The sequence below is a fragment of the Aphelocoma coerulescens genome, chromosome 17 (assembly GCF_041296385.1).
Source record: "Aphelocoma coerulescens isolate FSJ_1873_10779 chromosome 17, UR_Acoe_1.0, whole genome shotgun sequence".
Lineage (NCBI taxonomy): Eukaryota > Metazoa > Chordata > Aves > Passeriformes > Corvidae > Aphelocoma > Aphelocoma coerulescens.
The window spans coordinates 2,878,179-2,887,529 of record NC_091030.1 but is presented as its reverse complement, the minus strand read 5'-3'; the positions used below and the strand labels follow the sequence as shown (position 1 = coordinate 2,887,529).

At 45.2% G+C, this 9,351-nt stretch overlaps 1 long non-coding RNA gene across 1 annotated transcript in view; it reads right to left on the bottom strand.

Moving 5' to 3' along the window:
• Positions 1 to 6,344: 6,344 nt before the first annotated feature.
• The window catches only part of LOC138119671 (uncharacterized), a 61,284-nt gene continuing 58,277 nt past the window's right edge, over positions 6,345 to 9,351 (bottom strand). Inside the window, exon 3 of the long non-coding RNA XR_011155576.1 lies at positions 6,345 to 6,697. This is a non-coding gene — a long non-coding RNA (uncharacterized lncRNA). The remainder of the gene's footprint in view (positions 6,698 to 9,351) is intronic.

Sequence of the window (9,351 nt, the reverse complement as noted above, 5' to 3'; positions counted from 1 at the left end):
ATATTCCCCCCTCTGTCACAGGACATGAGATCCTTGTGGGCTTGCAGTCAGTTTTCCTGGGGTGTGAAGTTTGCTAGCGAGTCACAGTGTACCCCTAAACCAGTATTGAGGTGCTACATGCATTGTTACTGCTCCATTTGTTGCCTCCACATCTGAACCATTGTGTGTTTTGTCGTGGCAAAGTGCTTAGGGAGGCTCTCAGCACAAAAGGCACAATAGCAAGGCCAGTTCCAGCTGAAATGAGGGCTGTTAATAGACAGATCATTTCCACCCTGTATCCTGATTTCAAGAAAGACCAGACTGCTTGGTCTGGATACTGAATACTTGGAAAATATCACATCACTTTACATTCCACTCTCCCCAGCTATAAATCATTGTTTAAGACCTACCTGATTTAAATTTGGAAAGCATCCATCTGTCAAGCTCCACATTGCCAGCACCTTTTGTGCCAAATACCCCCAGGTGCTCTTATCAAATACTCACATTAACAGCTCAATTAATTATGAGTTAGCCAGATCAAACAGGCCAGTCCCAGGCTTGACAGGTATCTGATGTTCAGATATCCTACCTATGCAAGCTTTACAAAGTCAAGCAAATTCAAATTCCACAGGGCTCAGATCAATACCACATTAAGATGCTGAGCTTATCTCCTCACTTGAAAAACTCACGAGAGAGTGTGGAGAATCTGTTTGTCGATTCATCTATGGAATTAAAATGGAAAAACAATCCACTAGATCTTAACAGTTTGATGTGGTAGTAAAGGACACAAACCAGGAAGCAGAGAAGTACAGAACTCCATGAAGCCAACAGAAAGCATTAAGTGGTGCCTGCAGAATGAACACAGGGATGAAAGTTGTTCTCAGAGATATGGGGCAGCTGGAAAGAAGACATTTCCCAGCAGGCACAGGATCTGCAACGACGTCTGCCCACCCAGCTCCATTCCCCTCTGCAAATCTCAGCCTAGAGAGAGGGAAAAGCTCCATAGACAGGTTTTTCTCTGAGCACCTTCATCTGCCTTCCCCACCTCAGAAACCCTCCTGGGGGCATTTCTCTCACTGCTCACCAAAGCTTCATGAATCAAATAAAATCATCTCCTGAGCCCATCCCATTCCCCCTCCAGGCTGGTGATGCTGAGAAGAAATTCAACACAAGACTGCTCTAAATTTAAGCTCTGTGCATGGAAAAACATACAGGCTCCTGCAGACATCAAGTGCTTATGGCTCTGGGATCCCTAGAAACCCTCAATGCTCACAGAGTTTGGGATATCCCTTTGTTTAGATAAGAAACCAGATAAAAGCCATGCTATTAATCCTGGCTGCAAAGAGATGGGAGGAAAAACATACATCGAGATAGAAAACTAAAAGTCCTCAGCATTGCAGAGCTCCAGGTCTCAGACCTATTGGGAAGTCTGAGGACCTTTTCCCAGTTCATGCTTTTAATTACTTAAGCTTTGTCAATTCAGATTTGTCAGCTACAGATCCGTAGCTGAGTAAGCCTTTACGCATTTATTTTGTTGTTGTTAATGACATGGGCTTTTATTTATTTAAAACTAAGGAACTGAGTCACAGATGCCACAGTAAGAGCTGTACTTGGCATTTATGGCAAATAACGTTTCCCAGTTTCCCAGCAATTTACAGGCAAAGACTAATCAATCTTCCCAGCATACATATGAGATAAGGAAGCATTATCTTGGTAATGTATTATTGGTTAGATCTCACATGCTTAAGGGTACTGAGCAATATTCCTTCATTTCAGTCACTCTGTCGAGTTGCACTGAGGAAAACCTTGGGGGAAATCACAAGTGTTTACACATTTCCATAATCTGCTACATTATTTGTGTTGTACCTCCCAGCTGGCACAAACTAAAGGTAGGATTTGTGCTGGGACTTAAGGAGGGGGGAAGACCCCGCTGTGGCTGTGGTTGGTGGGCGGACACAGCAGCAGAGGGGCTGTGATTCCCTCATGGGCAGCTCGCTGCTCCTCTGGGAGCCACGCTCCACACCTGGCACAGCCCTCAGCAGGTGGCTGCATCCAGCCAAACGTGCTCCAGGGTTTGCCAAAGAGCACACCTGGCTTGACCTCGGGTGAGTGTGCTGGGTGAGATCTCTACCTGCAGCTCAACCTGCCACACCCCCACGCTCCTGGTGAGGGAGTTCCAGCTGCACAGCTCCAGCTTGCACCGGCTGCCTGGATTTTATGGTAGAGACCAACTTCCATAAACCTCCAATCTGTCCAGAAAACTGAAGGGGTTGAGGAATCACAGAATGCTTTGGGTTGACAGGGACCTTAAAGATCATCTGTTCCCACCCCCTGCCACGTGCAGGGACACCTCCCACTATCCCAGGTTGCTCCAAGCCCCGTCCAACCTGGCCTTGGACACTTGCAGGGATCCAGGGGCAGCCACAGCTCCTCTGGGCACCCTGTGCCAGGGCCTGCCCACCCTAACACAGAAGGAGCCCTTCCCAACATCCCATCTATCCCTGCCCTCTGGCAGTGGGAAGCCATTCCCCCTTGTCCTGTCACTCCAGACCCTCATCAGTAGTCCCTCTCCCTCTTTCCTGTAGCTCCTTCAGGAGCAAGGCCACAGTGAGGTCACCCCGGAGCTTCTCCTCTCCAGGCTGAACAACCCCAGCTCTCCCAGCCTTTCCTCCCAGCAGAGCTGCTCCATCCCTCTGATCCCCCTGGAGCCTCCTCTGGCCTCTCTCCAGCAGCTCCAGCTCCTTCCTGTGCTGGGCCCCGGGGCTGGGGCAGCTCTGCAGGTGGGGTCTCACCTGAGCACAGGGGCAGAGGGGCACAATCCCCCTCCCCTGCTGCCCACGCTGGGGCTCAGCCCAGGGCAGGGGGGTTCTGGGTGCCAGCAGACACTTTCCAACAGCTGTGTGCTTTACTGCAGTTACAAACATACGGTTTAATACAGCTCAGACTGAATACTTGGGTTTGAATCCTTCAGAAACAAAGATACAGAGAAAGCAGCGATTAACAGGTGAGCACAGCAAGGTTGGGACTTCTGCAAGGTCAGTCAGGGATTCTGTGACAGACCCACTGTCCATTCCAAGGCACTGGTGTCCATTGCTTTGATCAGCATCATCCCTTTTCCTAATTCCTATGATTTGATGCCACTGCTATTCACTGTTTAAATGCAATCAAATGCCAGAGCACTTTGTTGGATCTGGGTCTTCTGACTGACCCTTGCCATTGGCAGCTGCGTGCTGAGATAACAGCGAATGAAACACATAAAGGCTGGGAACATCAAATGGGGCTAAGGTATTTTTATGGCCAATTTTTGCCAAAAAAATGTGGAATCCCCACTGGGTCTCTTGAAAATTTCAGCTCAAAGATTGCACAGCAGGGCACAACAGAGGCATCAAACCAGCCTGGACCAGAGAAAGTTTCTGCCTTACAGTCAATAGAGAAAGAGAAAAGATTGTCCACAGAGTGATTCAGAGCTCTGGTGGGCCCTTAAATCTCTTTTAAAAAGTACATTTGCGACAGCAAAAGATAGTCACAAACATGCTAATTCCACCAGAGACATCAATTTCGACTGCCATGTGAAAATAAGTCAAGTGAAATGAAAATAAAAGGAAATAATTTTCTATTAAGTTTAGCTTTTCCTCATTCTTGGTTGTTTGTTTTATGATGCATTGTCTGTTATGATCTTCCACTAAGAATCTCTGCTTCATCCACGAGGGCTTTCCTTGAGGCTGAAAGCACCATGGTAATTGTTTTCCTCTTCCATTATCATTTATCTTTTATAAGGAGGTGTTAACTATGACACTTGCCTGTGAAGGGCAGTTTTTCTTGCTGAAAGCTTAGCTTCAGAATAATGGGAAAGATTAGCATACCTTTAAGTTGTCTCATTTCTTTACAAACCCATGACAGATAAATGATACTTCACAGAGCCGATTCTCTCATTTTGAGAACTGCATTTAATTAAACGAAGGAGCACAACTGTATTTGTTAAAGGAAGGTTTTGAGTTTCCCAGCTACAGGTTACTCTCGAGAGTCTCCATCCTCAGTTTGCTGGTCTCTAACACACAGCTCTGGAAAAGAGAGCTCTTTACAAAAGTCAGGAGTAAAAAAAGAAATTATCTACGTCTCTGTGAAAAAATACAAAAGGCCAAAAACCTTTTTGAAGTGGAACAAATAGAATATCTGTTTCCTCCCTACAGAAGATTGTGATGACCAGATGTGAGTCTTCTGACACACACTCCTTTAAGTCTGTCTTTTAATCAAAAACATCTAAGATGGAATCTTCCCGAAATTACCTTTTTCTTTTCTATTTGGGGTTGTTTCTTTCCATCTCAGGAGGGGAAAATTGAGGTTGTACCACCTGAGCAGCAGCTTAGTGAAAGCTGTAACTAGATACATCAGACTTGTAGGAAATAACGAGATGGGAATGTGATTTGTCCATGTACCTTCTCCAAAGCAACTAAGCAGGACACTTCCTTCAGCAATTTGAAATCCTCATGTCTACTCAACCCAAAAAACAACACAGAACTATTTGTAACAACGACTGTCAAACATATAGAAAATAATGTGAGCGATGACAAGGAAAAAAGAGATCAATTGGAAGTTGTAAGTTGCATATTCTTATGGAAACACAAAGGATCAAATTTGACACACTCAAGACAAGCAGGAGTCACAGTTTACACAACATCAGGCTCGAAATGATGCATCATGAATCAAAGTTCACTGCTAAGAATTTTTTTTGATGGACATCACAAGGGTGGGAAGCGAAGAGCTCGGATGTCAAACTGATTCCAGAGACAGAAGAGGAGCAAACTAAAAAGACAAACCCCTTTTTCCCCATCCCTCCAGAACCTAATCTGTGACAGCACCTCTGAAGTCATTTGTATAAAGCAGACCAAAGTGTTTCCGACAGATGTCTGATTTCCAAGCGGGCTCGGTGTCTCTCAGTGCATCTTTGTCTCTGCTCCATGAATATTGTGTTACAGTTCTAAGGCACGAGGCATTGTGACTCTTAACAATGGGATTAGAAATCACTGGGATCGTAAATGCTCTGGAGCAGGGGGCATCTCTCTGGCATTTGTACAGTGCCAAGTACAATGTGGAGGTCTTGTCCGTGGCCAAAGTCCCTCAGAGTGACAGCTGAATAAAAGTTAAACTCCCAGAAAAGTCCAGGTTTCAGCAAGATCAAGCACCTGCATCTTCAATTAGCACAACGGGGCAGTGTGGTACTAATTATTGTCATGCTTTGGTTGCCCAATGGGGGAGCAAAAAGGATCCCACGTCACCAACGGGAATAGGAAACACATTGGGGCCCGGAGCTGGAACGGGACCCCTCGGAGCTGCCTCCAGCAACTGCACAACAACAAACGCTCTGCAAGCAAAGCAGCCCTGGTTTGCGACCTCCTAATGAGGAGAAAGGCATTAAGTTGTTAATCCTGGTTGTAATGAGGGGTTTGGCCCATTCTGGGCTTGAGCATTCAGGGCTCTTGCAAACAGCTCTGTGATCCCTGCCAAGCTGCAGCTCAGCTAATTTCTTCCTTACATCCCTACCTCCCAATTCCATTATTTGTAGTAAGTCAAATGCTGAGCTGGAATAAGCCAGACCAGATCCATTCATTTATGGAAATACACTAATTTTTACCAGCTGAAGTCTCTGCTCTCTGTGATAAATGGTAACTACATGAAAAATGACTTAAATTAAGAGAACCAGTGCTGGCTTTTTTAAAAAGTAAAATATTCATCACTTCTTCTATTCTGCACTTCCAGAAAATTTGAAGCATTTTCACTGAGCTAAAGCTCACGTCCCAATTTTTTTTTTTTCCCTTGGATATCCTTATTCACAGCCCAGTGGAGCTGGCACATGTGCTGTGCTCACCACAGAGGTGACTTGGAACCGCAGAGGCTGAAAGAAACTCGCTGTGTGATGGAGCTCTCACTTCTACACGGGGTATCAGTTTTCATCCTGCTTCAGCTAAAGCCTGGAAAACAGCAGACCCAAGAGTTTCTGTGGCTCTGAGTTGTTAGGCAAGCCATAGGGCCAGGTAAATAATCTATTAAAAGGAACTAGAAAGAGCAGGCAAGAACGAAATGAGTAGGAAGAAAGGCCTGGATGGGCAGTAGGGGAAGTGGGAATCATATATTTGACTGCAGGGACTTCGTGGCAATGTTTCATTGATTTCTTTCCTTTTGTTAAGCACTCAAAATTATCTATTTTGGTACGGGGATCTTTTGGCAAGTTTCTTTGGTTTATATCTTTCTTAAAACCTCCTTACAATTTCTGTGGGATGTAGAAATAGTAAAAAAGTATTCTTTGGGCAGTGTTAACAGCAGAGAATTGTGCACCAGGACAGAAACCACCCTTTATGGCTTTCAGCTCTGTATTATTCCAGAGCTTTATTGTCTCAATTTCAGTATAGAGAAGGGCTCCATATCCACCCAAAAACTGTAACATTAAACACAGTTAAGGGAAAGAGCAAAAATACTCCAGAGCTCTGAACACACAACACAAAGGAATCAGGAATTTGCTGGTAGTGCTGGTATCTAGGGAGAAATTCACCTTTTCTCCTGCCAGCCAGCAGCCCCGAGGAGCAGCACAGGCAGCTCTGCTCTGCCCAGGAATGCCTGGAGCTGCTTCACAGCCAGCTCTGACACACCAGTGACTCCATCATCTGTTCTGCCACTGAGGGGTGCTGGCCAAGCACTTCTGCCTCTTCAGCTCCAACAAACCCTGAGGTGTAAAGAAATGAAGGTGAGTGTGAGGATTCTGCTAAGCTATGAATAAAGTGACTTGTCTAAAGGCCTCCTGGCACATTCTAGACAAAGTTAAAGCAGCAATAAATAAGAAAAATACAGACAAAGCTATAAGGTAGAGACAGTAATGCAAAAACAAACAATACCAAGCTACCACTTGGCAACACTGCTGCCCCTAGCACAGTCAGTGTATTCTGTTTTCAAGAGACCATCTCCACAACTTTACATACCTTTATTATTATTATTAATATTATTATTATGAATGCCATTATTTCTTTAGAACCCGCAAAGCATTTCAGAGAACAAATGAAGCCTTTGCTCAGGTGGATGTTCCATGACACGGCACTGATCATCAGCCTCGCAGAATTCAAACCCTTGAACATTCACCCAACCCTTTTGCCATTCCTGTCTGCCAACTTTGTCTGCAAGATTTTGACAAACAGCCTTTAAAAGCTGCCTTTTCTTGCCTGTCCCCCATTCCCAGGAAACTGAAAAGCAACAGAGAAAAGTAAAATAGAAATACCAAAGTATTGTGAACAATCAAACAATCAGAATAGAAAAAGAGGAAGTGATCCCCATTCTGGAGTAGCCCAACTCTGTGTTTGTTATATCCATGATGAATCTTTCACTCTGCACAAAATCGATCAGATTCTGGGAGCCCCTGACATGGCAAACTTGAGGAAGGTGCCCAGCATAGTTTAACCTCTGGATGAGGAAACAGGATAATTCCTCAGCTCCAGAGGAAAAATGTGAACCCTCACCCATGAAGAGGAGTTCCCCTTAATGTACAGTCTGTAGGGAGAGTCCCCCACACATTTCTGGATCCTGGCAAGAGGCCGAGGGTCATGTTCGTGCCCTGCCATGGCCTTTGCATGGCCAACGTGGGAAATGAGTAATGGAAGCATTTTTGGCTTCTCTCAAAAACAGCTAAAAATAACAAATAGCTTTGTCAACTGACTAGAGGGAGAACCCCCCTCCCAGAAGATAGGAAAACATGAAAACTATGGGGACAAATCAAGTGGATTCCCTAAATGACATCCCTGCTCCTCCTTGGAAACTCTTCCATTTTCAGAAACAAGAGTCACAGGGTAAACACGACACTTGCTACAGTGGCACCTCTCCCCATTGAAAACTGACATTCCTGGGAGTCCCTAAAGAAAATGGGGGAAAAAATAAACAGGCATGAGACGTCAGCACTCAGGGGAAAAGGCAACGTAACCAGGATGGGATATTTATACAGAAAAATATATAGGGAAAAGGACTTTCCCTCTGACCTACAGCATCTCTTTGAGAAACGTGCCTGGAGAAGTTCCCCAGTCTTCCTACAATGGAGTTACAACTACAAAATACAAATAAAGTAAAAGGTTTTAGGAAAAAATCTTTGAGAAATGATGCTAAAATAACCCCCAAGCACCTGGAGAAAGCCCCAGGCTTTGACCCATTCTCTGCAGAGGGGTGCACAACTGAGTAGATACAGAAAACTCATTTTTCCATTGCACCCAGCTGCCATCCTGGTGCTGATGCCCAGGCCCTGTAGGCTGGACAGAGCTGGCCTCATCCATACCTGTGGGCAAGGATGGGGGACAGAACACAACCTGTGCCCTCCCAAACCTGGGAGAACCTCACACAACAGAGATTTGATCCGGTGTGACCAAGCACAATTTCATCCCTTGAGCAGTAACCCTTCAGTCCAGCCACGTATAATCTGTATTTCCATACTCCAGTTTGCCAATGCTGAAATTACTGCTCTGCACCAGTGTGAGACCAGATTGAGGATGCAAAGTCTCAGGCTGCCAGTGCCCACCCTGCATCTCTCATGGTGCAGGTGGTGGTTGCTCACACATTTCACACAGTAACACAGATTTCACCAATTATTTGCTCATGGCAGTGTTGGTACAACTCTGGAGTCTCAAAAAGCTCAGTCTTGACAGGACAGATCACACAGGTGTGTCACACAGTGGGACACTCTCCTGTCACCCTGCACCACACAGCTCCTCCCTCTGCCCAGCACACAAGTGGCTCTGGGGGCATCACCAAAAGGACATCAGTCAGGGGCCCAGAAAACAAGATCCTGCTATGTGCAGATGAGTATTTTAGGAAAGTAAATTAAAGCAGAGTGTATGAAAGATGCAAGATAATCCCCGGCAGCAGCTCCAGCTCTAGGATATTACAAAGCTGGAGCGGGAGCTGCTGCCGAGCCAACAGCGGTGCCCACAGAGCCTCACTGACTCTGCAGTGAAGGCAACACGGATCAGCTTCCCCTCCTTGTGCTGGGCAGTCTCTCACCTTGTGAATATTTTATTTCTTTTTTTAGCTTGGTCAAAACCATTACAATAGCAACTCCAAATACATGCAATCATTTCTAACAATGCTTTTTCCCCTTTTTCTGTTGGGGGAGAGATATTTTTATATTTATTGTTCAAATTCAGGCTTTTTCCATCACGGAAAGCTTTTTTTTTTTTTAATTTCCTACTACACAGACCATGGAGCTTATCTGCTTTACAGAGATGAGTAGCTGAGTCAACTCTGCTGAGATTCAACCCTCTAGGCTCAAACATCATGAGTGCTTCCTCTCCCTCATTATCTACAACAATTAGAAGAGAGAAGAGAAAGCTGCATTAGAGCTGGCAT